The 25465-nt window shown below is 52.2% G+C and overlaps 1 protein-coding gene across 1 annotated transcript in view; it reads left to right on the top strand.

The window, feature by feature from the left end:
- The first annotated feature begins 697 nt into the window (after positions 1 to 697).
- The window catches only part of EPB41L1 (erythrocyte membrane protein band 4.1 like 1), a 69269-nt gene continuing 44501 nt past the window's right edge, over positions 698 to 25465 (top strand). Inside the window, exon 1 of the mRNA XM_088536043.1 lies at positions 698 to 747. The gene's annotated coding sequence lies outside the window, so the exon portion shown is untranslated. The remainder of the gene's footprint in view (positions 748 to 25465) is intronic.

Raw genomic sequence — 25465 nt, 5'->3', positions numbered from 1 at the left:
CCCCTCAGCCCCTGCCCCGTTTGGTGTAGTTGTAATCTAAAAAGTTGGCTCTGACACTGCTGTTGCAGAATTCATTTAGTTTCCTATTAAAGCTGCTCATTTTACCAGCGAAGCCGCCCGTCTCTTTGTGGCTGGGCAAGGCAGGCTGGTTCCTTGCGGCTCATGCATCATTACCCAGCATAAAAATCCTGCAGACCAGATGTTGCCCTCGGCGACACTGGCCTGGGCTATCGTTTTCGGAGGGGTCGCGCAGGTGAAGCGCGGGGCCGGGAGACAAAGGCACTGCACAGATGGCCCTGAAATTAGAACTTGGGCAGCAACGGGCTGCGCGAGCCAGGGAGGTATCCGTTTCGCCTGTGGAGCTCCTGCAGCACCGCCCGTAGTAAATATTTGCTTTTATCACTCAAATAAGCAGAGCTGGCTCTGAATGCACGCAGCCATCAGGGCTGCTTATTTAGAACGTGCTGTTTTCACATCATGCTCTCGGAGAGCAAAGCTGCATATAAAGTAATCTGTAGCTTAAATTCTCTAGCAAGCAAATTTCTCTGGAATCTAAATGCGGTGTTTGAGCAGTGAGGGCACCATCTTGTGATGAAATGCCTGGCTAACGTCCTTCTGTGTGATCATTCCTTGGAGGGTTTTTATTTTATTTATTTATTTGTCTTTCTGGTAACCACATCTGACCTCTTCTTTGCAGATTCTGAATTGTGCCTGAACAGAGGACTGAGAGCAGCCCCTGGAAGCAGGGTGAGTTTATACTGAAACCCTTTCCTCTCCTTTCCTGATCCATTGTGAGGCTGAGTGATATAAATATATATTTATATTTTTTTTGGTAGTGCAGAATGGCTGCACTGACTGCTGCCAGAGATTAGAAGTAGCATTGCAATATGAGAGGCTTGTGTGGTAAAATGTTCTTTACCTGCGACTCCCTGTGAAGCCCATAAATCTGGCCTTCTAACTGCTGAAGTGCAAGACGCTGGGATCGGGCTGCGTGTGTTGTGTGTGTGCGTGTGTTTGTGTGTGTTGAGAGTTTTTGTACTGAGTTAAGAGTTCAACAACAGCCCCTTTGCCAACAGAAAGGTTCCTACCAGCTGTCTGCATCTTTGCATGCTGACAAAGCTGTTCTTGGGACATTGCACTTCATGCTAAGTCTCACTGTTGTTTTTGTTTTGTTTCGTTTTGTGCAAGGAATTTTGGTGAGTGCGGGGTATTTGCCAACCAGCAAAATGCAACATTGCGTTTTGTGCATTGGCAATTTGAGTTTTGGGTGTAAGTTCCACAGCTGCAGAACGGGCTGGGAAAGGTTGACCTAAGACAGTCCAGGAAAGCTGATATCGCCTGGCCGCTCATAAGACACGAAAGGAAAGCAATAGATTTGAGATGCAAATTTAAATTGATGCAGAGCCTGAAAGCATCTATAGCCTCTTGGCCTGGGTCCTCTGAGCTCTTGGGTGCGTCACTGGCTAGGTGGCTTCACTCTGCTCCAGTACGTTGGTGTGCAGTGAATTTGTCCTGTGCAAAGACCCTTGTGCAGTTCCTGTGTGCTACGTTGTGAGCTTTCCCCAGTGCATCTTGTGGGCAACGTGCTGCAGGGATGGAGCATCACCTGTGAGGAACGGATCTAGGTTCTGCTCTCAGTCTCTAACCTGCAAGCTGACCTTGGGAGAGACCTGAGCAAAGCAGCAGGACTACCTTGGTTGATAGCTCCAGAATGAGAGTAAGGGACCATGGTCTGTAAAATGGGGACGTCCATTGTGGATTGAGGACATTTTGCTGAAGACATGCTGGATGTGGCTGCTGCTGCTGCCTGCTGCTTTCTGATGATCTGCAACATCCCAGGTGATGCATGGTGCCCGTGTGAGACCGAACACCTCAGAGTGCTCATTCCCAGCCCATGGTACCCTCTGTCCCCTTAGAGGATGGGCATTAAACTCCAGCCTTTGGGCAGTGTGTGCTGTATCAGATGATGTTTTGCAGCTCTCCAAAGGCTCCTCAGTCCTTTCTTATAGCTCTTCTGGGTGTCTTGCTGCACCCCACTGTCCTATGTGGGCTCTTGACTAGATACCGAAGTGCATCACTGTCCAGCACAACCAAAGTGCATTGTATATAGCATATACATGTATATAGTGCTGTGCATGTAGCGTGCTGCGGTGCTGTGCACCAAGTGGGGCCTGCTGAGTGTGCTGCTTCCTGCTCCTCACGCCGGCGCTGAGCTCTGCCTTCCCTCTGCACAGGGCTCGGGTCGCTGCAGGGCTGGCAGCCGGGGCAGGCTGAGCTCCGGATGCAGGCGGAGGAGCCGGGGCTTTGAAGAGAGTTATAAATGGGCTGCTGCAGATGTGCTCCCAGGGCTAGGGATATTTCAGACTCTGACGGGGCAGCTTGTTAATTTTTATGAGCAGTTTCTTAGCCAGTCCTTCTAAAGAGAGCGTCCCTTGAGCGAGGCTCTTTGCAGGTCCAAGTGCCAGCCTGGTCTGCAGCTCTGCCACGTCCAGGGGTGCATTCTGGCTGCAGCAGCTCTAAGAAAGGAGGAGGAGGGCTTGACAGAAAATATCAAGAGAAAGGAAAAGGGCAGCATTTCTTGCCTGGTCCTTTTTTTTTGTAGGATTTGGGTGCTAGAAGGACAACGTTGGAATGAGGGGAGGCAGATGTGTAGTCCCAACTCCAAGGCTGACTCACGTGTGCCCCTGCATCCCTGTGTGCTGCTGCAGGAGGGGATGCTCCACATGCTGGGATGCTCCATCGTGCTGTGCTGGGAGCACGTTTCTCCCCAGGGCTATGTACGTCAAGGACTGTTGGGGTTGCCCTGCAAAGCTGGCTCCCCATCCCTAGGTCCGAGTACCCTTTTTTCCTCCATCTCTTTGGAGACAAGTTCCCTTTCCTGAACATCCTGCACCTATTCTGCATGGGATCCCTTCTTTTCCTACATATTTATGGTTCTGCTTAACAAATCGTGCAGAGCCCTGCAGTCTCCTCTTCCCTGTCTCACTGCATATCGGAGCAGGGCTGTGCTTTGGGAGGGCCATGAGGAAGCTGTCCTAAGGGGAAGGATAGTAAAAATCAGATCGAAGGAGGAGAAGCTGTGATCATCTCTTTTGCCTGATGAAGAGAACATCTGAAAGGTGCTCATCTGTGTAAGCCTTTGGTACCCAGGAGGTGGAAGAATGTGGTGATGGGGCTGCGTTTCCCATCTTATTGCCCTGCAGAAGTGGAAGAGATTTCCTGGTGGGCGCCCGGTCATGCCTGTTAAGGGGTGAAGACGGGTGGCTTTGCCAGTCCCCAGAGCACTTGCCAGCCATAAGCAGTCTCCAAAGGAGAGAAGCTGCTGCCGGGAGAGCAGCCCTTCCTTGCCTCCGCTGATCCCTGGGCTGTCCCTGGCCCTCCTGCAGCTCAGGAAGCCACTGGCTTTTCCAGGGGTAGCACATGTGGGTCTCAGCAGTGATGCTTCTGGGCAGCGGGAGCGTTATCCCAGGCAGCGCCTGGGATCTCACTGTCTTTTTGCTCTGTAAGGCTGGGTAAACGGCAGGGCTGCCCCTCGCTGGGGTGAGGTGAAGGAGGGTCTGCTGAGGGGGCTGAGTGCCCTGGGTGAGGAGTGTGGCAGGGGGACAGATGACAAGCACAAAGAAGCCACCTCTGCCTCTCCTCTCTGCTTGGTGCTGCACCTAATGATGCTAGGGAGCCTTGCAATGACTGCAGAGCTGGGCATTGGCCTTGGTATCCGATGATCCCGTTGCTTTTGCTGATGACCGCAGTGTTTCCAAGTGCAGCAGGAGGTTGATGGCCCAGTTCCAGGTGTTTTTGTTTTCTTCTTTCTCTTTTCTGCTGATGTCTCAGTAAAAACACTTCCCTGCTCTAGGCTCAGGCACACGAGCGACTTGGAGAAAACACATGCACATTGCAGCAGAACTAATTTGGCACTGTCTGCTTGAGGCAACTCTGGGAAGACTTGCCAAGCATTGTAGCATCAGGTGCTAGCACAGAGCCCAAGGGCATGAACTCCAGGTAGGGCAAGTAGAGAGTCTCCCTGTCCCGTGTCACTGGTGTAGCACAGGTAGCCTAGGCCAGCTACTACTTTGTGCTGAAGGAAGTATCCCAGTGCTCCTGGAAGGACTGGTGATACTCCTGTCTTAGCATTTTTATTATTCTGTGGATGAGCCTCTTATCTCTCTGGTTTGTTCTGAGACTCCCTCACAGCAGATATAGTAGCCTATCTTGTGAATGTCACATAGGGCTTGCTATTGCATATTGGCAAACAGAAGAGAAGGGAAAGGGCTAAGTTTCCATGGTATAGTTTACTCCGTGGAGATGGTCATTCTCCTAGGAAGTGGTGCATAAGATGTGATTTTCAACCTTGAAAGAAATGGTACTTTTTATTCAGCATTTATCCAGCATTTTCTGGACAGCCCAAGAGCTTGGGACTTCTGTGAAAATGCAAGAAAAGATGGCAGAAGGCTGTGTTGAATACGTTTCTCAGCTAGGCTCCCTTTATTGGCTACTCTGGCTGTATGTATTCTTTTACCTGTAGTTTGCTCACTGTTCCCCTTCCACCACTCTGCTTATAGGTTGGACTTGTAGCTTCTAGGGCGCATTGTCCTAGGTCCGTCTTGCACGTAAGGCATCCGATCTCCATTGGCTGCTACATCGCAGTGCAAGACAGCTCACCCAAAGGTAGATACTTCCCTGTGCTTTTTCATGCGATCAATTCTCCAGTTGCCACAGGGGCAGCAGGTGACTTGGAAATGGGCAGAGGACCTGCTCTCTGCAGGCACCAGCCAGAGGCAGAGCGTTCTGTGATGGTGCATGGTCCAGACAATTTGCAGCACTCCTTGCTTGTCTGGTGCTCCTCAATGTCAGCCACACTCTCTGCTGTCATGTTACATATCTTCTGTGGGTTGAATTGAAAGTTTTTCTTTTCCTTTTTAATGCACCAGTTTTGCTCTTTTAAAGTGGTCAGGTATACTGTAACAGGCTTTGTTTCAATTTGCTCTGCTAGAACTGAGGCTTTTGCGTCAGGCACTTTCTGTCTTGTTCATGGGACATTTACTGTGTGCTGCTACTGGTCTCCACTGTGGTGCCTTCCCTCTTTGACCCACAGAGCAAGAGGGAAGTGAGAGCACCAAGGCCCATGAGATGGGACATGGGGACCAGCCAGGCCAAGCTAGCTCTGCACCCAGACTACCAAGAACACAAGGGACATCCCCAAAGCAGAGGTCCCAGCACTGCTAACACATGGCACTGACAAAGTTCAGCCCTGGTAATTCTGCTTGCATCAGTTTCTAATGGCAGTGAAGCACGGATGGCCACAGTGTAGCTGCTGAGATTGCTCTCAGTGCCTCAGGCAGGATTAGCTCCTTACCAGAAAACTGGCCCAGAACATCACACTGATCTTTCACAGCCTCACTCTGTTTTACAGATCACTTGAGAAGATAAAGCAGCTCTTGCCTCCCTGCTGTTATCCCACTTCCTCATGCAGCAATGGGAGCTTGACTTGGAGCTGGCTGGCACAGGGAGCACTGCCAGCCCCCTTCCCTTGGGATGGCCTTAGGGAAGCCCAGGGAGCAGCCCTGCTCCTTCTGCATGAGCTGGTGGCATCACAGATGTTTGCTCAGAGGTGGCAGCCCTGCCTGGACCAGGTGTGGGGCCCAGTGCACTGCCGGCTCCCCACAGCCACATGAGAGCTGCTGGGGCGCTTCCCTGTCGACCTGGGGCTCATGCTGCTGTAGCATGTGCCTGGATCAACGGAGCTCGCTCTATGAGATCTGGCTTTGGCCTCATCCGAGCAAACTGCCTTGTGCTATGTGGCAATGCACGCCCTGAAGGTTTGTGACAGCTCTGCCAGCTCTCTCCAACTGAGCTTGGCAGAGGATGGCTTGTGGCCAGATATGCTGCTTGCTTTGACTGGTACTTCTAACCCCTTCTGTATCATGTTGGCTAGTAGCCAGGCTTACCACAGTCCTGTTAAGGCTGGGATGGGCTGGAATGCACGTCCCTCTCTGGCTGGCTGCTGTAGGCTTGGCTGCCTGAGGTCACTGCTGGGGCTGTAATCTTGCCCCACCTTTGGCAGTGCTTTTGGTGCTGTCTGTTCGCAGGGCAGAAGCTGCTGTGTTCCTTGGAAGGTGATGCTCTGCGGTGCCCAGGGCCCTGTGCTCGCCTCTGAGATGTTTGGAGGATCTTGGTATAGCCAAGAGCAATGCACCATCTCGGGCACAGATTTTGGCCAAAGGTGTGAAGGATTGGGACAGGCCCCTGCCCTGGCCAGCTGCCGAAACGAAGACCTGTTCATCCTCGGGTCCCTCTGGAGCAGTATTTGCCATCTGGAACTAGAGTTTCAGCAGCTCTCAAGGGATGCAGTGCTGTAGACAAGTTTGGAACAGGTGTAGGCTGGGATGCAGATCCTCAGGACTTGCCCATAGGGGTGAATGGTGAGTCTGAGCCAGGGGCAAGAGACCGCCTTGGCCTAAGGGGATACTCTGGGGCAAGGTCTTACAACAGACCTTACATTAGGCAAGTGCTGATGGTAGCAATTCTCTGGACTTTCTCCAGCCCAGCTCCTCATGCGGCCCTTTCTCCTCTCTCCTTTTGTTTGGCCAGATTTGGGTTGATTTTCCTTTTTTGCCTTTGTCCCTGTTGCCAAAGAGTGGAGTGCTTGGGCCATTTCCCAACCTTGGCAGATAAAAGAGGCAGCTGCTAAAAGCTCCTCCGTGTGAGGCCAGCAGGCTTTGGAGGGGCCTTGCTGGGGGTGCTGCCGTGCTTGTTGCTCTATGCTGGGCTCAGCTGCGTCCTGCTGACAAGCCATGCCAGGGTGCCCGGGCTGCGAGTGGTGACTTTGGCCTGATTCTCATCGTCTCCCCAGTGCCAGCCCCATGGGATGTGCCCATTGCAAAAGGTCAGTGCTTTTTCTGATTCCACATATGGTTGCTTCCTGGCCTGCTACAAGATAGGATCCTCAGCTTAGCTGTTGCTTTCTCTACTGTGTTGCTTGAGGACTCCTAGAAAGGGACAGGTCTCTTGTTGAACCATGTCCTTCCTTGGAACTCGGGTTTTGTTTCATATCTTTGCTCACCTGCAAATAAGGCAGGACACCTGTGTATGGCAATGGGGAAAAACATTTGGCAAGGACCTGGAAGGAGCTCTGTGCTGTGGTGAGGAGTAATTGGAACAGGAAAGGGTCTTCATGGACAGGGAATGAGGTAGGAGCAGACGGTTGGATCTCTTGCAAACACCGTGTTGTGTGCAGGACCATGTGCTTGTCATGGCTCAAAGGCTGTTTGAGGGAACTGATGCTGTGTTCCTACGTATCCGAGACAGCGTTCCTAGCTCCATGTGCTTTGTAGACCCTCTTTCTTCCGTTCAAATCCCAGGCAGCGACTGGGAAATCTCTTCAGCCCCCGTTTGTAGGAGCAAGTGTGAATGTTATGTGCTCCGCAGAGCAGAGATGTGACAAGCCTTTTTCCTAACTGCAGGTTTATATTGGAATCATAAATGTCAAATGAAAAAGGCAGGAGGACAAAAGAAAGGAAAAGGCTTTTGCAATCCCATCGCGGATTCACCGTGGCTGCTTCTGCACAAGACCACTTGGCTGCAAGTAATGAAGTACCGTTATCGGCGTTGCCGAGGTAACGGGAACGTTCAGCCCGGTAGGAGATGTCGCTGGCACTGCAGCCTTGCTTTTTATGCAGTTGAATCCAATCCTTTGCTGTTGCCCGTGTGACTGCCTAAACGGTTGTCTCAAGATAGCCCTGCCAGAGGATGAGCTGGGCTGTAGGGGTGTTCATGTCTGGAAACTTCCAGCAGAAAGTCCTGAAGCGCCTGTGGCTGTATTGGCGATGGAGATCCCGGGAGGGTACGCGACCATCTTGGTGCCTGGGATGGACATCTTGGTGCCTGGGATGGACATCCCAGACCTGGGGCAGCCTGAGGAAAGGCATTAATGGGAGGCCAAATGAATGCAAGTGCTTCAGGCAAGCCCACCCAGGAGCCCACACTTCAAGGCTGTCTCCAGCCAATTTTCTTGTGTTGGCCTCAGGGTCATCTCTCCTGCGTGGAGCATGTGGCACTGGCAGGTGGTGAGGGACTTGCTTTGGGTGACGTATTGGAAGGGAGGACTTTGCTTCTCAGCTTTTTTGTTTGTTTGTTTGGTGGTGGTGGTGGTTGTTGTTTGGTTGGCAGATGAGATGTGTAAAGTGCCTTATCTAGGCAATGCCGGCTTGTTACATCTCTCCTGGAAGGCAACCATCACAGCACGGCCTTCACTTGAGTGACTGTGGAGCCAACCAGCTACGGCATTTTCATGGTCTCTGAATGTCTTTTCATGTTAACCAGGAGGGGGATAAATCTTATAATCTCAGGGCACTGGCCATGCCTGTGTAGATGCATAGCTGTCACATATGTCCTACACCTCTTCCAGGCAAGACCATGCTGCTAGTGCTTCTACTCGGAGCTCATCTTTCTCAGGCCTCAAAGAGATTGATGTCCTGTCTGATGTAGCTGAAGATTCCCTGGGGAAGAACCATCATCAGTGATGGCTGTCATTTATAAGAGGCTTCTCTGGCTTCTTCTGCTCCTTGTGATTCTTCTCTGTCTTGGAGTGACCACTGGAGCCCCTTGCTCCTGGCTGATGGGGCATGATACAGATCTCCCTGTGTGCTGCATGAGAGCAAAGGCTGGTGCTCTGCTGTGCGCTTGGCCCTGCTGCGCAGGCTCAGTCTTCTTGGTAGCCAAAACAGCTACGCAGCAGAGATGTTGAGCTGTGATAGAGCTGGCAGAGCTTTCTTGTTTTCAGCAGTTTACTCAGATGAGTGAAAATTCAAGCCGGAGCATTTGCAGGGTTAACTTGTGCCGTCCTGGCTGTTGGAGGCTGGCCTCCGGTTTGGCTGAGAGGGCAGGGACTGTGCCTAAGTCCACTTGGCACACGCTGTGCTCGAGCTGCCTGGCCTGGTCCCCGTGACAGGGTGCTCCTGCTCTGGGGAGGCTCTGCGCATGGGCTATGAGAACTGGCCCATGGGATGGGCTGCCTGATGGCCCTGGGTGCGGAGGAGAGCTGCCTTCTGGTTTTGCAGACCTTAACTATGGATTTTAACCTGAGTTTAGATGTTTTCCTGTCAAGTTGGGGAAATAACTCTGCTTGGCTCCTCTCCTGGTTAGCACCTTTTGCCTAGTGTAAACTTTAGCCTTTGTGTTGATTGCTGCAGTAGTAAAACATGAAATTCTCCCTTTGTTTTTGCCTGGGGCTCCTGGGCTGACTTCTGTGCTCTGGGAGTGACTCAGCCGTGACACCAGGCTCTGCCATTGGTGGTGAGCAGGGATCCTACTCCCTGAGTTCAGATCACTCCACAGGAAAGTCCTGTGCTTGGATATGGGACTTTGTGCCCTGCTGCTTGGTCCAATGTGCCTGTGCTATTTCATAGGGCTTCTCTGCCATCCCATTTGAGTCTATCAGGAGAAAATACTGATAATCACTTCACAGAGATCTCTGTCCCTGGGTGTGTGGGAAGGGGGGATTTAATTCATTACAAAAAAACCCCACAAAAACAACAACAACAACAACAAAACAAAACCCACCACAATTCTCCAGCCCTTCCTTCTTTCATTATTTAATTGTCCGAGTTCCCAGAATTTCTGTCACTTGCCCCTGGGGGACAATTTGAGCCGCACAAGAAGGGATTGCTAGATTAGCTTCTGCAGGTGCTAAGCATATATTAGCTTTGAGAGCTGGAGGTATAAACAGTGAAGAAAAACAAGCACTAAGGACTGTTGAAGAAGCAAAGTGGAAAAGCTGACTGAAAGGAAAACTCCAGAAGTTTCCTTCCCAGAAAAGATCTCCTCCATCCCTAGGAGGCCCCATCATTGGTGTGGTGGGTGCCTGCAGGGAAAGGCTTTCCCCAGGTTAAGACCTGCCTGGATGCTCTATAGGAGAAAGCAAGACTGGAGTAGTTCCACAGTGGGTTCTCAGGCGTCTCTCCTGTTTCAGCCTTGGCATGGGTTTCTAGATCTGTGTATATCAGGATTGTATCTGTGCATAATATTAATGACTCCACTTCCCATTGTCCCCCAGGGCATTTCGACTCCTTGCTCTGAAAGATGAGTGCGCATCTATTCCGGCTTTCTGTCTGTTACTCTCATTCCCCTCCTGCTGCAAGGGGGGAATAATCACTTTAATCTATTGAAAAGGGTCGTTCCTGATGCCCATTTCAGGCAGGGTGGCTAGCATCTGTATGTCTAGAAGATGGAGGACTGCTATCAGAAATGAAGATAATTAACATTAGGCAGTACATTTGGTGTATGAAATAGGATGGCTTCTTACCTAGTGGTCTGCAAATGCATCTTTCACTGGGTCTCAGTGGTGCGGGTAGAGGACCCACCCTCACCCCCATAGGGACCCTGCCCTGATCCTGAATTGAGGGTTGGTTGGACTGACAAGCAACGCTTGAGACCTGCCTTAAAAATAAAGGCAACTAAAATAGCTAAAACCTTCATTTTGGGGGATAATATGAAGCAAATGGAATGAAATCCAGGAGTTGGTGTCAGCTGAAGTCTTTAGACGAATTCAAGGCAGCGCTTGGAAAGGTGTCAGCAGCTCAGACTCTAGCAGAAGCCGCCTGCTTTGCTTAATGGTTGCCTAGCTGCACGGAGGAGGCATGATGTGGGCGACTCCAGCATTCGCTAATGAGCCCACAGTGGCTCCTGATTGGTACCCAGGCCCCGCTGGTGCCTTTGACCAATCCTTTGTGCTTTTTATTAAACCTACCTTCAAAGAAAAAAAAAATTTTTTTGCAGGCTACAGTAATTATTTTGTTGCACAAAGCATCTCCCTCCCACGCCTTAAAAATGAAAAAAAAGAAAAGCAACAACAATAAAACTGAGATTTTCTATCCTGCTTCATTGCGAAAGCTTTATTTTTTTGATTAGCCCTAGTGAGCAAGTAGGATGCGATAAGATAGGTTGTGTGGATGAGAGCTCTGCAACCACCTTGGGCTCCTTTAGCACAAGGGGCCTTAGTTCCTTGGCCTGCAACATGCTCTGGCTGTCTGCAATATTGGGAGTAAGACAGGATTGCATGTTTGAAAGCAGTATTCTCTGAAGCTCCTTATACTGTTTAACAAGCCCCTAGGACAACGTATTTGTATTCACACTGGTCTCACAACACTGACGATTAATTGGATTCTTTGGTACGATGTCACTGAAAAAGCTTGCTTTTTTCTCAGACTTTGAGTACCCTGAGCCCATGGCAGTCTGGGTCTCTGCTCCAGGGACCCGTGTTGGTCATGGCTTAAGGAAACCCCAAAAGTTTATTTTTTCAGCCTTTATTTTCCATGATTAACATAGCAATTTGCTTTTCTTCTTTCCCACCAGCTAATCAGTCTTTGCTCAGCAATGGGCTTAACAGCAGCATAAATTTCAAGCACTACCAAAAAGGTGTTTACAAGATATTTACGGAGTTCCTTGGACTCCAGTCCTTGCCCATTTGAACTTAACTAATTTGCTGCTTTTCTTACCATGAACTTGCAGCATTTTATACTGTGTAGGGGGGAATTTTGAGGCATTTGGAGGAAACTCCCCCCACTGTAGATCTGCAGCACTTAGGATGTGACAGTGTGGAGGTTTGTTTTGCCCCGCAAGCAGAGCTCTGACTCTCCTGCATGATACGCTTCGGGGATGGCATCCTCTTGGGGGAGAGCTGGCAACCCCTTGGCCCAGAGCTGGGCCTGCTGGAGATGGATGATCTCAGCTGGGGTGGTTTCCTCCAGCCCTTTGCTCTCCCGGTGCTGCGTTAGGAGCCGGGCTTGGTGCGGGAGATCTGGCTTGTCCAAATGCTTGCTCTGTTTCCCCAGGTCTCGGGTAGCAGGGCAAGGCTTGCGGGCTAGTAAGACGGAAGGCCAGAGCAGCCCTGTGGGGAAGAGCCTGGTTGTGGGGTTCAGGGGGGCCAGGAGAGGAGCTGGGTCCTCATGGGGCCGCTCTTTTGGTGGGGAGGGGGACGGACGGGTGGTCGTGGGGAGCAGACACGGTGCTGGGCCGTGGTGTCTCTCCCGGGATAGTGGTTGCTAAGCGACAGCCCTGGTAGAGCTCGCAGGGCCGCTGAGCTGCCCCGCGCAGTGTCCGTCTGCGTCGCGAGCCCCCCCAGCACGGGCACAGCGGGAGCTGCCGCTGTCCCTGGGGCTCCATGTGGCCGCGGGAGCCACCCTGGGCAGCCTTGACCAGGCACTGGGAGCCTTTCTGCCCCAAATCACAGATGCCCTCCCCACGGGCAGGGAAGTTTTGTCTTGGGCAAACGCTTTGGCACGAGGGCTTCCTCCTCAGTGTCCCTGCCCGGCCTGGTTCTTCCCTTTTGCAATAAAATGAGCGGGGAAAAGGGGGAGAACCTTGTCCTCTCCCAGAGCTGGTGGCTCAGCTGCAGTCCCTGGGCCAGGTAGAGACTGTGGCTGCAGGACCTGGGAAGAGGGCTATGAGTTAGAGGGCTATGAGCTCGTTTTCTCTGCACTAAAGGTTGTGCAAATGTAGTGCGGGTGCCTTTGGTCCCTCTTAGATTGTGGTTCTATGGAAAGAGAGACAGGAAGGCCCTGCTAGAGATCCGAAGGGTTTGGATGACCTGAGGTCTTTGGCTCTGCCTGCAGGGCCGTTGCCCATATGCCTGGGGAGGTCGTTGCTTTCCGTCCGTTTTCTTTGCAATCCGCTCCCAAACTCAGATGTTTGTAAGGTACATTCAGAGTCTTCACTTAGAAGCAAAAAATACCTCGGATTGAATGGTATCCTACAGTGAGGAAAACTGCTGTGTCCTGAGCTGTTCTGGGGCTGGATGAAAGGGAAGCTGCATTGGACTGTGGCTCAAACCGGCCATCACAATGGATGGTTTTTGTGCTCAGTGTTAAGCAACCTGTTTTCTCCCCTTCCCGCTGCTCTTTCCTGCCTTCTGCCATAATATTCCCCAAGTCCCTGCCGGTGCTTCTTGCTGGGTTTTGCAGGTGGAGCTTTTAAAGTGCTGAGGGCCCTGGCTGTGCCCTTGAATCCCCAAATGCCTGTGCGCCTGCTCCTGGCATCCTCCCTGCACTCTGCTGGCAGTGAAAACATTCCTGGACTCCTAAAAGCAGTGTTCATGCAGCCTTCATGCCAGACAGTCGACGTGTGAAGGCTTCGGGTTGAAATTCAAGTGCTCCAGAATAATAACCTGCCTTTTGGTGGATGCAGTTGGGCACCTCTGAAGAGCATGGGAGCACCCAGCTGCTGCCCAGGGACTTGGCACTGGCACTCGCAGGCCTCTGGGTGCTTTCCAAAAGGGATTGATATTAACTTTTTTTTTTTTTTTTTTTTTTTTTTTTTTTGAGAAGGAGAAACAGGCTCAAAATCAAGTGTTCCACAGATGTGAATGAAAGCAAATAAATCCCAAGGGTGGTAAGCAGGCTTTCCTTGATCTGCAGAGAGTATGATGCTCTGAGGTCTGGGCTGCATCACTGCTCAGTGCTTGCACAGAATGTCATGGAAATACTTTCATTAATAGGCCTAGGGGAGACAGTGGGGATCACCAAGAGCAGAGAGGGAAGCAAACGGAGATGAAATATGGCTAAGGCATCCCAGGCTGGAATCCGTGTCTGCTTTTTTATCTCACTTTTAGATGTCTTCCGTTGCTCTTTAATCTGGAGAACTGTGTGGGCCTTTAGCACAGTTGAATCATGCTCTCTCCTGACCTACCAGCTGAAGCATCTTCATTTACATGCTAATGAAGTTTCAGGAAAGGTATTTCTTGACTTCCCTCACGGTCCACCAGGAAGGGTCACAGCAATTTAGTCCTGCACATATTTATTCAGCTGGGAGATGCTGCCTCGCAGGGCAGGAGGTGGGTGGCTAAAGCCTTTTTCCAAATGTCCCCAAATGCCCAGATCTTGAACAAAGACTGTTTGCTGTCATGTCTGGTGCGAGCTGGACAGTCGGGAAGCGAAAATGCTGCTTTTATACACTGACAGGCTTGAAAGCGGAGCAGGTTGCAATCCACTCCTAATAGCTGGGACAGAAAATGCCTGTCCACTGTGCCTCCTTCCTGAGACATCCACATGAGTGGTGGAGCCTTTCCATAGCGCCGAGCACATGACAGAGGTCACATTCCTCTTTCCTGTTGTTTCTGGTGTCACAAGGGCTGTTTGCTTTTCAAAGCAAGGCAGCATTTGACAAACAATGTAGGAAAAGCCACAGAACTGGCTAGGTGAGTGCTGTCAAATCCACAAAGGCAGCAAGCTGAAAGAGGGTTTTTTTTTTTAGTCTTTTTTTGTTTGGTGTCACCTGACTTCTCCCAGATCAGCTCCAGTTGCCAAACCAGAGCCTGGCATTTTCAAGCTGAAAGAATATTTAAGTTGCCCATGTCCCTGAAACTTAAGGCTGGTTTGGGGCTATCCCTACCCTCTCTGTATGAACCCAGTGACTTCTTAGCTTTCTTTTTGTCCTAGATTTCTCATGAGTAGTTTTTGACCTATGTCCTGCGCAGCATGAGGCCACTGACTTCGGAGCCACAGGGGAGCTGAGACAGGCTTTTTGATTTGAATGTAGTGAAAGAAGTATGGTCTATTTTAATAACACTGGGGCTGTGGGTTGTCATTATGGGAGAGAGTTCTCTGTCCTTCTCCAGATAGTGATGCACTGGAGAGAATAGTACAGTTTGTGGGGGGAAGGCCCTTTTCTGTGTCAGACGTGTAGCAAAAGCACAACTTCATGCTCCGGAGGCAGATGTCTGCGAACTGCCTGGCTCACATGTGATGAATAAGCAGATGTCCAGCCTCCTGGCAACTGCTGACATAATATAAATACATAATTGCCCAAACACAAATGCAACACGTGTCAATTAAGTCTGATCTCATTTCATCAAAGTGGCCTTGCCAACTCGGCTGAGGAAGGTTAGAAAGCCTCTGGTTGTGGAGCAGGCTGGCTTCTCCCAGTGCTTGTCTGCACTGAGAGTTCTGTGGGCAGCTTCAACAAAGTGGATCTCAAAGCTTGTCATCTCTGTGATGACTGTGCCCTTGAGGAGGACAGCGACTTGATTGTGGCTCTTCCCGCCAGCTTTGGTGGCTGTCCTCCATCCCTGACCAGTCTTTGGGATAGACTAGGGTCATCTCTCCTGGATGACTGTGAGCTGACATGTCTCTGCACTGGTTGCACTGGGAGCATCCTCTTGTGCTTAGTTGGCAATGGTCTCCTTCCTGGCCAAGCTCATTCCTCAGTGCTCCTCCCTGTCTGAAGGCAGGAGATGCAGCAGGACCAGTCCTGCTGATGCTCTGCTCCTGTGTGATGGACCAACCTCGGTTTGATTAACACAGAACAGGGCAGGAGAGTTCAGTTTGAGCAGTGCAAGGTTTGCTCACTGACTGGTGGAAAAGGTGGCTGAGGTGAAGAGGGAATACACATACAATTCTTCATGTTTCTAGGGTGACCTGACCTGCTCTTGTTCAGATCACCTCACTGGATGGCAGGGCAATCACATCTGACATCTGATTTCCAAATGCACCTAGCAAATGGGTGGGACAATGCAGGCTGGGAAGTCACAAAGAAGAGGGTTCACAGAAAATGTGGCTCTGTGTGTGCAGTGACATAGACGGCTGTAGGCCCATGGGTGGTGGTGGGGGGATGATGACTATGAGCATTTCAAGGTTCTAGTGAAGCCTGGGTGAGGGGGAGGTAGTGGCAGGGCATGGATGACTGATAAATCTGCTCCCAGATCCCCCAGTGCCCTGCTGCGTCTGTGGTGACTGACTTCTACCCATGCAAGGTGTCCATGGGAGGTGGTAGCTGTGGTCTCAGATTCTAGACCCATTCTGCCTGTTTGTGCACGTGGAAGTGCTTGCCAGGGAGAGGAATACGGTCATTGGGAACTGGAGGACATCAGGGTGTAAGGCAAAGAGGGAACTACTTTACTGTAAGTGGAGAACATCTGGAGAGACTGTAGTTGTCTGGAGAAGGACTTGGGTGCCAAAACATCCATTTGTGTGAATGTTCCAAGGAACAGACGGAAAATAGCAACACGTAAGGTGAGAGCAGAGGGCTTGAGACAAGGGCACATGCATGAGTGGTCTTTGATACTGCCTAGTGTTGCTGCAGCTGTAGTTATGCATCCAGTGGTAAATTTGGTGTTGCAATAGCAAAGTCCTGCTAGTCAGTCATCCACAACTATGTTCAGCTGTTTTCTGTTTCTTCAGTGCTGTGCAGAAAGGAGCATCTCCCAGCATTGGTTCCTGAGTTCTGGTTGGACCCCAGTGACTTCCTGAATAGCTGTCTTTGGTGTAGGACTACGTTTAGTGGCCCCGTAGACCTACCTGCTCTTTTAGGGTCTCCAAATCACCTTTGGAAGCATCATGAGCTGGAAGAGTGATGGGACCTGAGCCAAGAGCCTTCCTTTTGAGGAGGACACAGGTCGTGCAGGTTGATCAGTGTCTGCAGGGAGTTATTGCCATGGGGCTGAGTGAGAACCAAGGATGTTGCCTTCCGTGTCCGTGTGGAGCTTGTGTGGTCGGCTCTGCCCTTGGTGCTAGGGCACTGCTCTCTGAGCCTGCTCCTAGGAAAGGGATTACTGTGGCCTGGAAAAGGTGGGGAGTTGGGAAATGAGAGAAGAACTCTTCCCTGGCTTCCAGGGAACAGGGGAAGCAGTCACAGCCTTATGCTTTAGGGGAGGACATTTGGGTGAGACCCTGGGAATACCTCTGTAATGTTAAGAAGATGAAATCCTGGAGCAGGCTGCTGTGTGAAGGAGAAGAATTTCCACTGTTGGGGCATAGGAACCTATTAAAGCCTCGTTGGGCCTGCACAGACGGAGCTAGTTCTTGTGTTGGGCCAGGTGGGATTAAATGACTTCTTGAAGCATCTCTGTGGTGCAGTGTTTGAGCTGCTGGTGAACGGACACAGTGACCTCCTTGGGGCTTGCAGAGGAGGCAGTGAGGGTTGGAGGGACAAAACAGGAGGCCTGTCAAGAGCCAAGCATGCAAGAAGCAGCAGGAGCAGTGGCTTTTGCATCAGGGACATCTGTAGCCTCACCTCAGTGAGTCAGCATTTTGGATGCTGATGATTCACAGCAAGAATTCAAGACAGCCAAGGGCTGGTGCAGGACTGAAATTAATTGTCTGGAATGAGGCAGCTCAAGAGGGGAGGACAAGCTGTTTTCTCTCATCTTATCAGCGTTTCCCAAGCACGGCTGTGAGGTGTGCGGGCACCGAGCTGGGAGGGATGTGCTCTGCCTGCAAAGCGAGCTCCACGGCTCAGCTCTCCCTCCGGAGGCAGCCGGAATGAGCAGGGATAATCAGGGCTGCTGGGTGCAGCCTTTGGTACTGTGACACCTCAGGGAAGTGGCATCTGCTCTGAAGTCCAGCCCTTACTGTCCTGCTCTTGGCCCTGCAAAGAGCCCGGGGCTGGGTCGACAGCTCAGCCAGCCCTCCTGGTGCTTCAGGCTCATTCACCTCCTCTCCTGCCAGCTCCCCAGCAGTGAGAATGAGATGATTTCCCACTTGGATGGCTTTCTGTGATGAGAGACTTCCCTCTGCTCCCTGAAAACTATGGTGTTGAGCTCCTTGTGGAGTACATGTATTTCTGGAGTTTAATTTAGAAGTGGAGATTCAGGAGCGGCAGTGGTTTGCTGGGATTTCTGGCTATATTTCCATGGTCATAATGGCCAAGAAGAGTTTAGAAACTGAACAGAGATGAGATTGGAGATAAATTTATTTATAAACCTTATTTGCCACTTGCTCAAATGGGATGAGAAGGAGGACACTGATCCCTATTTTTAGGCAGCAACTTTTGCAAGAAGCAGTTTCGTGTGGTAGGAGGTTGTTAGTCTTGTCAGCAGTGTGAAGGTGAACCTTGAGCACATCTGGAACCTGCTGTAAGTCCACTGAGCTATTTGAACCTACTCAATTATAAGGAACAAGTGTGATTTTTACATTTCAGGAGACTTATTCAGCCATGTTTTTGGGGCTCAGATAGCCTCAAACTGAGTTTGAGATAGTCAGAATTGCAGTAGCCATAATTCTGTCCAAAGCTTGGATGCTTGGCCCCATGCTCGGAACAGGCGGTGGCTCTATTGATATTTCCAAGTGATGGATGTGCAGCAGCCTCTGTCCTCGTGATGTGATGGGAGCCAAACTAGGGCACTGCAAAACCTGTTCGGAGAGCACCCGAGGTGAAGAGCAAATGTTTCTTGGCCCGTCTCGAGAAGGACGTCCTCAGCAAAGCAGGTGCCAAGGGCTCTGCTGCTGCTGGAGCGCATGGGGCACATGTCGCTGATGAGTTGGTGCTATGGGAGCACGGAAGCTCCTCAGGCGACTGAAGCCTGGATGGGAGAGTGACATGGAGCGTGGGGCAGAAGCACATTGGGGTCCGGCCGCAGGCAAGTGGCCACGTTGGAGACTGGAAGTTGCAAAGTGTCCTCAGAGCAGGCTTGCCCAGGGTGGCGTTTTGCTTCGGTTTTCTTTTTGGAGACCTGTAAGATTTTTACAGATGAAGTATAACCTCCCTGCAGCAAACTGAAGCCTGATGACAGTAGGTTTTATGTATGTATGTATTTATTTATGTTCAGCTGCATTTCGCAAGTCGCACAGGGCTTTTCCGCTTGTCTCCAGGGTTGTGTTCCCGTAATGTCTGGGCACTCTTAGAAGTCCATGGACAGATTCTGCTTGGTGGCAGATGGTTCCCTCTTGGCCGGTGAGACAGGCGCTGTTGCTTGCAGGTATGTGTGTCAGTGAGACTAGTGCAGTGTTTTGCTAGCCGAGCAGCCTTGGAGCGATGCACGGAGCGTTGTTCAAGGCTCGAAGCCTCCTGCCTTTGCATCCACTGAAGCAGCTGGTTGAATTTCGCCCTGGTGCAGCTGCAGCGCAGCCCGATGGGGAGGCACCCGCTGGCCCTGACCCCCTCCGAGCGCTTGCAGCCCAGGCCTCTGGCTGCTATTTCTGGCTCCTGCTCACTCCCGTGACTCGTTCAAGTTGCCTTGCTACCTTGTTGATCCTACTTTCTCATCCCTGCTAACTGCTTGAGAGCACGGAAATTTCCAAGTTACAGTTTTTCCCCCAGCAGTTGTAATTCATCCATGCAGCACATATATATTAGTGCTCGGCTACAGCAGCAGGCACTGCAGTGCCAGGCACTGCAGACACCTAGGGAGGCCAGTAATACGGCGGCTTTGGGAATCACATCTTTTGAATTCTTCACGTTCGGTGCATTTGACAGTGTGGTTACAATGCTGCATTAATGGGGCTTTGTTTTTTGTCCTGAATATAAAACAGGCACAGAGAGCAGCACAGGCAGTACTAATTGCTTCTAAAAGACAAGCCGGGTGGATGAGCGGGGACGAAGTGGGAGGAAATCAGGATAAAGCTACTGCGGAAAATGGCTTGTCCGGTGTATGAGCAGTTCTTGGGTAGGGCTGGGAAAGCAGCGATGCCGTAGTGCAGTCCGGACAAGCGGGTGACGCTGCAGTGGGAACCCTGTTGTCCCAAGGGAAGGCGGCCCCACTGCCGAGGAGAGCTGGCTGGAGAGCGGCACCAGCACCAGGAGGTGCCGCTGCGGGTGGGCCGAGAGATCTGTCCCCTTCTACCCTACCCTGCCTTCCTCTCGCTTGGTTTTGCGCTGGCTGTGTGATGGCAGAACCACACCTGGGATTTTTCCTGGGATCAGCGTTGCCAGCAGGAACAGGAAGCGATTAAACTGCAGGTTGCTCTCTGCTTTGGTTCCTGCACCGCCAGGCCCAGCCAAGCAGTGGAGTCTGCTATCAGGAGTGCAGCACAGAGCAGCTGGAAGACACGATCTCCTTGGGGATATGAAGCAGGAGTGGGGGGGCCAGGAGTCTCTGAGACCTTGCAAACCTCTGGGGTACCCATTGGTGCAGGGAGCTCTGAGGAGCTGCTGTTCTCTCTGTGCTTGCACCACGAGCCGGGGCTCGTGCTGTAATTCGGGGCTGCTGTCCGGCTCCCTGCCTCTAGGCTCTGAGACGTTGTATCTGCTGCCACAGCATGGGGAGAGCTGTCAGGGACCCTGCACGTTCCTGCCGTCGAGGCATCCCCTGCTGGGCTGATGCTCTTCCATAGGGCCTTGGCTCCGGGGCGCTCCTTCCTGCGCAATGTCCGTCCAGAAAATCTCCCATCCTCTCCAGGCATCTCCGCATTGGCCTTGCTAGGGCCCAGCGGGGTCTTTAGGGACCCCGAGCATTGGGAAGCCAGCCAAGACAAACTGGAAAAAATGAGGAATTTGAGAGCTGGCCCAGCCCCTGCCGGAGTTTTCCCTTGCAGGCGAGGCTGGGGCTGTGGGATGCTCTGCAGGAGTCGGAGCCGTTGCACTGAGCTTGGGTCAGACCCGGCTCGGTTTGCTGGGCCCGGAGTGCTCAGCACAAAGCGCTGCCCTGGTGCAAATGGCCTCTCCTGCTTGCAGGGCTGATGGAGAGAAGTTGGAAGGTGAAGCTCATCCCGGCTCGCTCTGGGCTGGCATCGGTGCTGCCGGTCGCCGTGCAGCTGGCACAGGGCATGGGCTCGACACAGGGCGGATTGTGCCGCTCTACTGGGTCAGCCAAAAAAGCAGCCACCCGCTCATCATGCAATGTGGGCTGCTCAGTGACCTGATTGTGCACGGACCCAGCAGTAACAACCGTGGCGTGATGGACCCGGCCCCACGCCGACGCAGCGGGCGCAGCGTGTTGGGCCATGCCGAGGTGGCAGGACCACGGTGCCGGCGCTTGGGGCCGGCTCCTGGGTGCACCAAGTGCCTGGCGTCTCCCACTGCAGCATCCCCATGGGGATATCAGGGTGGCTGCGGGGCTCTGGCACGTTCTCAGCTGCGTCGGCTGGTGAGCTGGACCTCCTTGTCTCTCTCCTTAGCCCCAGGTCTGCCCACGTGTCCCCAGGCCCTGTCGTTTCCCACCGGCTGGGGTGTCCCCTGCAGAGTTCACAGCCGATGAGCGGCAGGAAGCCCGGATGTTGTTCCCTCACCCTGCAGGGGCACGGAGTGAACTTGCCTTTTCTTCTCCCCGCACTTTGTTATCCTTTCTTCCTTGTCTTTTAAGATACGTCGCTCTCATCTTTGATAGTTGCCTGCTAGGCTCAAACCTTCAACCTCCGAACTGGAAGGCTCTGAGGCCTCAGAGCCATCCGGCTTTGAAAAGAGGCCAACTCTCCCGCTCAAACCGCTTCTCTGCTGAGCCTGGGAGCATCCGGAGGGCGTGTGGCCCCTTCCTGCAGCCATTCCCGTGGTGGGAAGCGCCATGGGGACGTGGGAGGTTGTTTCTGCGCTTTGCACAAAACTGCTCTTCTCTGAATCTGCTCCTCCGGTCGAGCTGTCAGTCTCCACCTGGGGACAAGCTGCTCTCTGGGTTGCTCCTGCTCTTTCTGCTTTACCTCTCACTTTCGGTGGCTCATCCTCGTCCACGTGCACTGTCCATGTCTGGTAGGTCGATGCCGTGGGCTGGGCTTGTTGTTCGTGCAGAGATAAGCAGGGAGGGCTGCTTCCTTCACATACTTCCCTCTTGCTATTTAGTCTTATTTGTGGATGCTCTGGGATTTCTTAGGGTCATAACACCCTCTGGGCCATTGTCACCAGTAGGGACCTGTCTGAAGATGTCATGCAAGAGAGCTGGAGCAGAACGCGTGCTAATACAAATCTCTGCCAGCATCTCTCTCCCCTTCCCCTCTCTGCCCGCAGAGGTCCTGATAAATTCACACAGCTCCCCTGTGCAGATAGCCTTGGGGGCTCTGGCCAGGGCTGCAATCCCTGCTCCGAAGCAGAAGAGGTGGCCAGGAGCGGGCAGCAATCCCCTTGCTTCCAGCAGCAACAGTGGGGCCGGGCACGCAAGAATGGCCCCGCTGCGGTGCGGAGCTCGTGGGAGGCCGTGGCGGGGAGGTCAGCTCCTCCACAGAGATGTCATTGTTCCCGTTTTCCAAACACAAGTCCCTTGCTGTTGAAACGAGTATCAGAGGGGAAGAAACAAGAATCCTGAGCTGCCCCAGGACTGATGTCTTTAGGTATTCAGCATGACCCAGGCTTCCCGGAAATGGGGAAACTGGTTTAAAAACAACAAATATCGTAACGAAGACCAGACAAGCCCCCGTGAAACCCTGTTGGTGAGCTTTTGAGAGAGGTGTTGAGCTTTCTTTGCTGGTGTGAGGACAGACCTGAATTGTTGTTCAACTAGCAAATGTCTCAAGATGGATGTTGCAAGAAAAGAAAATTTTAGGCAACAATGTGGAGCGCTGTTCTCCGCAGCCCTGGAGTCCCTCCTGCCGGTGTGTGTCCGTCTGCCCTCTCCTCTGGAATTAGGATGGTTTCTCTGCAAGCCAAATGTGAAGGGAAATGCAAACCACCACCGCCTAGCAACGTCATTTGGGCTAAGATTGACGGTGAGCAGCCTATCTAAAGGGGAATGGATTGACAAAGGCAGAAGCCAATTTGGAAATGTTAGTAAAAGTCATGCCCCCGGATCCCCTTAAGGGCATGCTGCTTTGGAAGAGGTCCCATGCACTGGGCTCAGCAGGGCTCAGGCCATGTCCCAGGCCCAGCCCTTGGACCCTTTCAGGAGCACTGCCTTCTCTCTGTTCTCCAGCTCTTGCAGGCCTTGGGCAAATCCAGGCTGTGTTAGGGCTGCTGGCACATCTGGCGGTTGGTATCCAGGTTAAGGGGGCCTGGGCGCATCCTGCTCTGTGAGCTGGTACACATAGGGCTGCTCTCTACCTTTGGAGGAGCTGAGGCTGCTCACCTTGGGGCGTTTTTGCCTTTAGTGCGTAGGGAGAAGGGAGAGCTGTTGGGTGCCCCTGCACCACAGAGTCACAGAAGGGCTGAGGTTGGAAGAGGCCTCTGGAGATCATCCAATCCAACCTCCTGCTCCAACAGGGACACCCAGAGCATGGGGCACAGGGTGGCATCCAGGCAGGTTTGAAGATCTCCAGAGAAGGAGCCTCCACAGCCTCTCTGGGCAGCCTGTGCCAGGGCTCTGGCACCCTCACAGAAAAGAAGTTCTTCCTCACATGGAGATGGAACTTCTTGTGTTTCAACTTGTACCCATTACCCCTTGTCCTGTCACTGGCCACCACCGACAAGAGTTTGGCCCCACCCTCCCCACATTCTCCCCTCAGGTGCTTGTACGTGTTGATCAGATCCCTCTCAGTTTTCTCTTCTCCAGACTAAACAGGCCCTGCTCGCTCAGTCTTTCCTCACACGATGGCTGCTCCAGTCCCTTCATCATCTTCGTGGCTCTGCACTGGCCCCTCTCTAGCAGCTCCAGGTCCCTCTTGTGCTGGGGAGCCCAGAACTGCCCCCAATGCTCCAGGTGCCTCCCTAGAGCTGAGCAGAGGGGCAAGATCCCTCCCTCACCCACTGGCAACGCTCCTCCTGCTGCAGCCAGGAGCCTGTTGGCCTTCTTGGCCATGAGGGCCTATTGCTGCCTCATGGGTCACTTGGTGTCAACCAGGACTCCCAAATCTCTCTCTGTGGAGCTGCTTTCCAGCAGGTCAACCCCTTATCTGTGCTGGTGCCTGGGGTTATTACTGCCCAGGTGCAGGACCCTGCACTTGTCCTTGTTGAACCTCATGAGGTTCCTTTCTGCCCAACTCTCCATCCTGTCTAGGTCTTTCTGAATGGCACCATGAGGCCATTCCACAGAGCACCAGGTAGTGTGGTGCGCATTCTCAGGGGCGGTGTATGAGACAGCAGATGCAGGTCCTGCTGTTGGGTGACGCGTGTGTAGGTGTCCCCTTGTGCACAGGGAGCATCCTCAGAGTACGTGCACGAGGCTCCGGGTGTTGCAGTGGGATCGGGTGCACGTCGGTGGCCCCGTGTGGGCACTTGGCAGCGTGTGCCCGGGTGCCCGGCAGTCTGTGTGTGCAGCAGGCCCTGGCGCCTGGGGTCCCTGCGGGCCCTCTCTGTAGGTCCCTGCGGGCCCTCTCTGTATACGCGGCCACTGCGGTGTCTGGTTTGTTCTCCATGCACCAGGATCAGAAAGCCCTGCCTGTTTGCTCCCAGCAGGCCAAATTGGGAAAGTGCTGGGGAAAGGCCTAGTTAAAAAAAAAAAAAAAGAGAGAGAAAAAATAAAGGAAACTGCTGTGCTTGTAGATTTGAGCTGGCCCACAGCCAGGTATGAGAGAGGCAAAAGGCTTTTGGATTGTGTTTCTGGTGGGACAGGATTTTGCTCCTGGATTCTCTTTCTCTTTGTCCTAGAACATTTTCCCCTGCAGAAGGGGTAGCTTTGAATCAGGGATGGCTACAAAGCAAGACAAGAGTGAGGTGATCCCTGACTCTTCACCCTGTCTGGGCCCCAGCACCATTTACGTACCCTGACTGCTGAATCGTTTCTAAGTCAGGATTGGTTTTCCTGCCTCAGATCAAGCAGAGGTAACGCCTCTAGGGTGCTGAGCAGCCTGCTGTGAGTGACCCTGCTCGAGCAGGGTGGTTGGACAAGATAGTCTCAAAATGTCCCTTCCAACCTCAACTATTGTGTGATTCTGTCAGAGGTCGTGAGGAAGAGCTGGGAGCTGATGGCTGAAGTGACCTCATGGTGCCTTTTGGCCTGCAAGTGTCACGCATGGCCTGAGCAGCAATCACAAGAAGTTACAAATTGAACTCGCCCTCATTTGGCTTTTAAAGCACTTTGAAGGTGAATGTCTTATTTTCTTGCAGGCCTCTGCTCCTGTCTCTGAGGTGGCGGCAGTGTCAGTCGACAACTGGATGCAGGAAAGAGGCTGGCGGGATGGGCCTTGGCTCTGGGGCTGGTATCCTCGCAGTGGGGCAGGAGGTGGGCCCTGCCCTGCAATGTTTCTGCAGGGACACGACCCTGGGGACATCAGGTGGGCTGTGCTGTACCCAGCCCTCCTCTCCAGCTGCTGTAGGGAGGCCTGGAGCTCCTGGGAAACGTGGAAGGTCATTCTCTGTCAGCCTTCCTTACATACGGGCTGTGACTATCGTTAGTTTTGATCAAAACGTACTTATTTTGTAAAATGTGAGTTTGTATTAATCTTTTCAGTTAATTTGCTGGCATTTCCCGGGGAATGGTCATCTTTACAACCCCATGTCCTTCCTTTCTTCACTCCTCTGGAAGATTAATTTCTAGCAGACTAATAAGAAATGTTTTTATGCTCGAAGGCTTTATTTGGGATTGAAGATCTTGAGTCAGGCTTGTAGATAAAATCACCCCATGCAGCAGAGACCTTCATACAGACAAACAGACCTCCTCCTGCTCTTTAAATGCCTCTAAACTGATGGTCTGCAGCCTGTTTTGGAAGGTTTTATGTGGAGGTGCAGAGAGAGCAAAGACTTGTGCCCATCTGCTTCCCACTAGTGATCTTTGAGCCTCCAGGAAGAGCAATGTGCTGCTGCAATCCAGACTTCTCTGGCTGAAGATGCTCCTGATGGGATCTAAGGGCTTAGTATGCTGACAAACTAAAACCTAACACCAAATTTTGCTGTGACCTCTTCTAAGAATTGAGATGCTTCCTATGCTGGTCAGAGGGATCTGGCTCTGTTTCAGTGTGTCTTG

Source organism: Tinamus guttatus, unplaced genomic scaffold (genome assembly GCF_059628265.1).
Source record: "Tinamus guttatus ecotype Peru unplaced genomic scaffold, ASM5962826v1 Tinamus_guttatus_pri_ptg000650l, whole genome shotgun sequence".
NCBI classification, from domain to species: domain Eukaryota; kingdom Metazoa; phylum Chordata; class Aves; order Tinamiformes; family Tinamidae; genus Tinamus; species Tinamus guttatus.
This window is presented reverse-complemented; position numbering and strand designations above follow the sequence as displayed.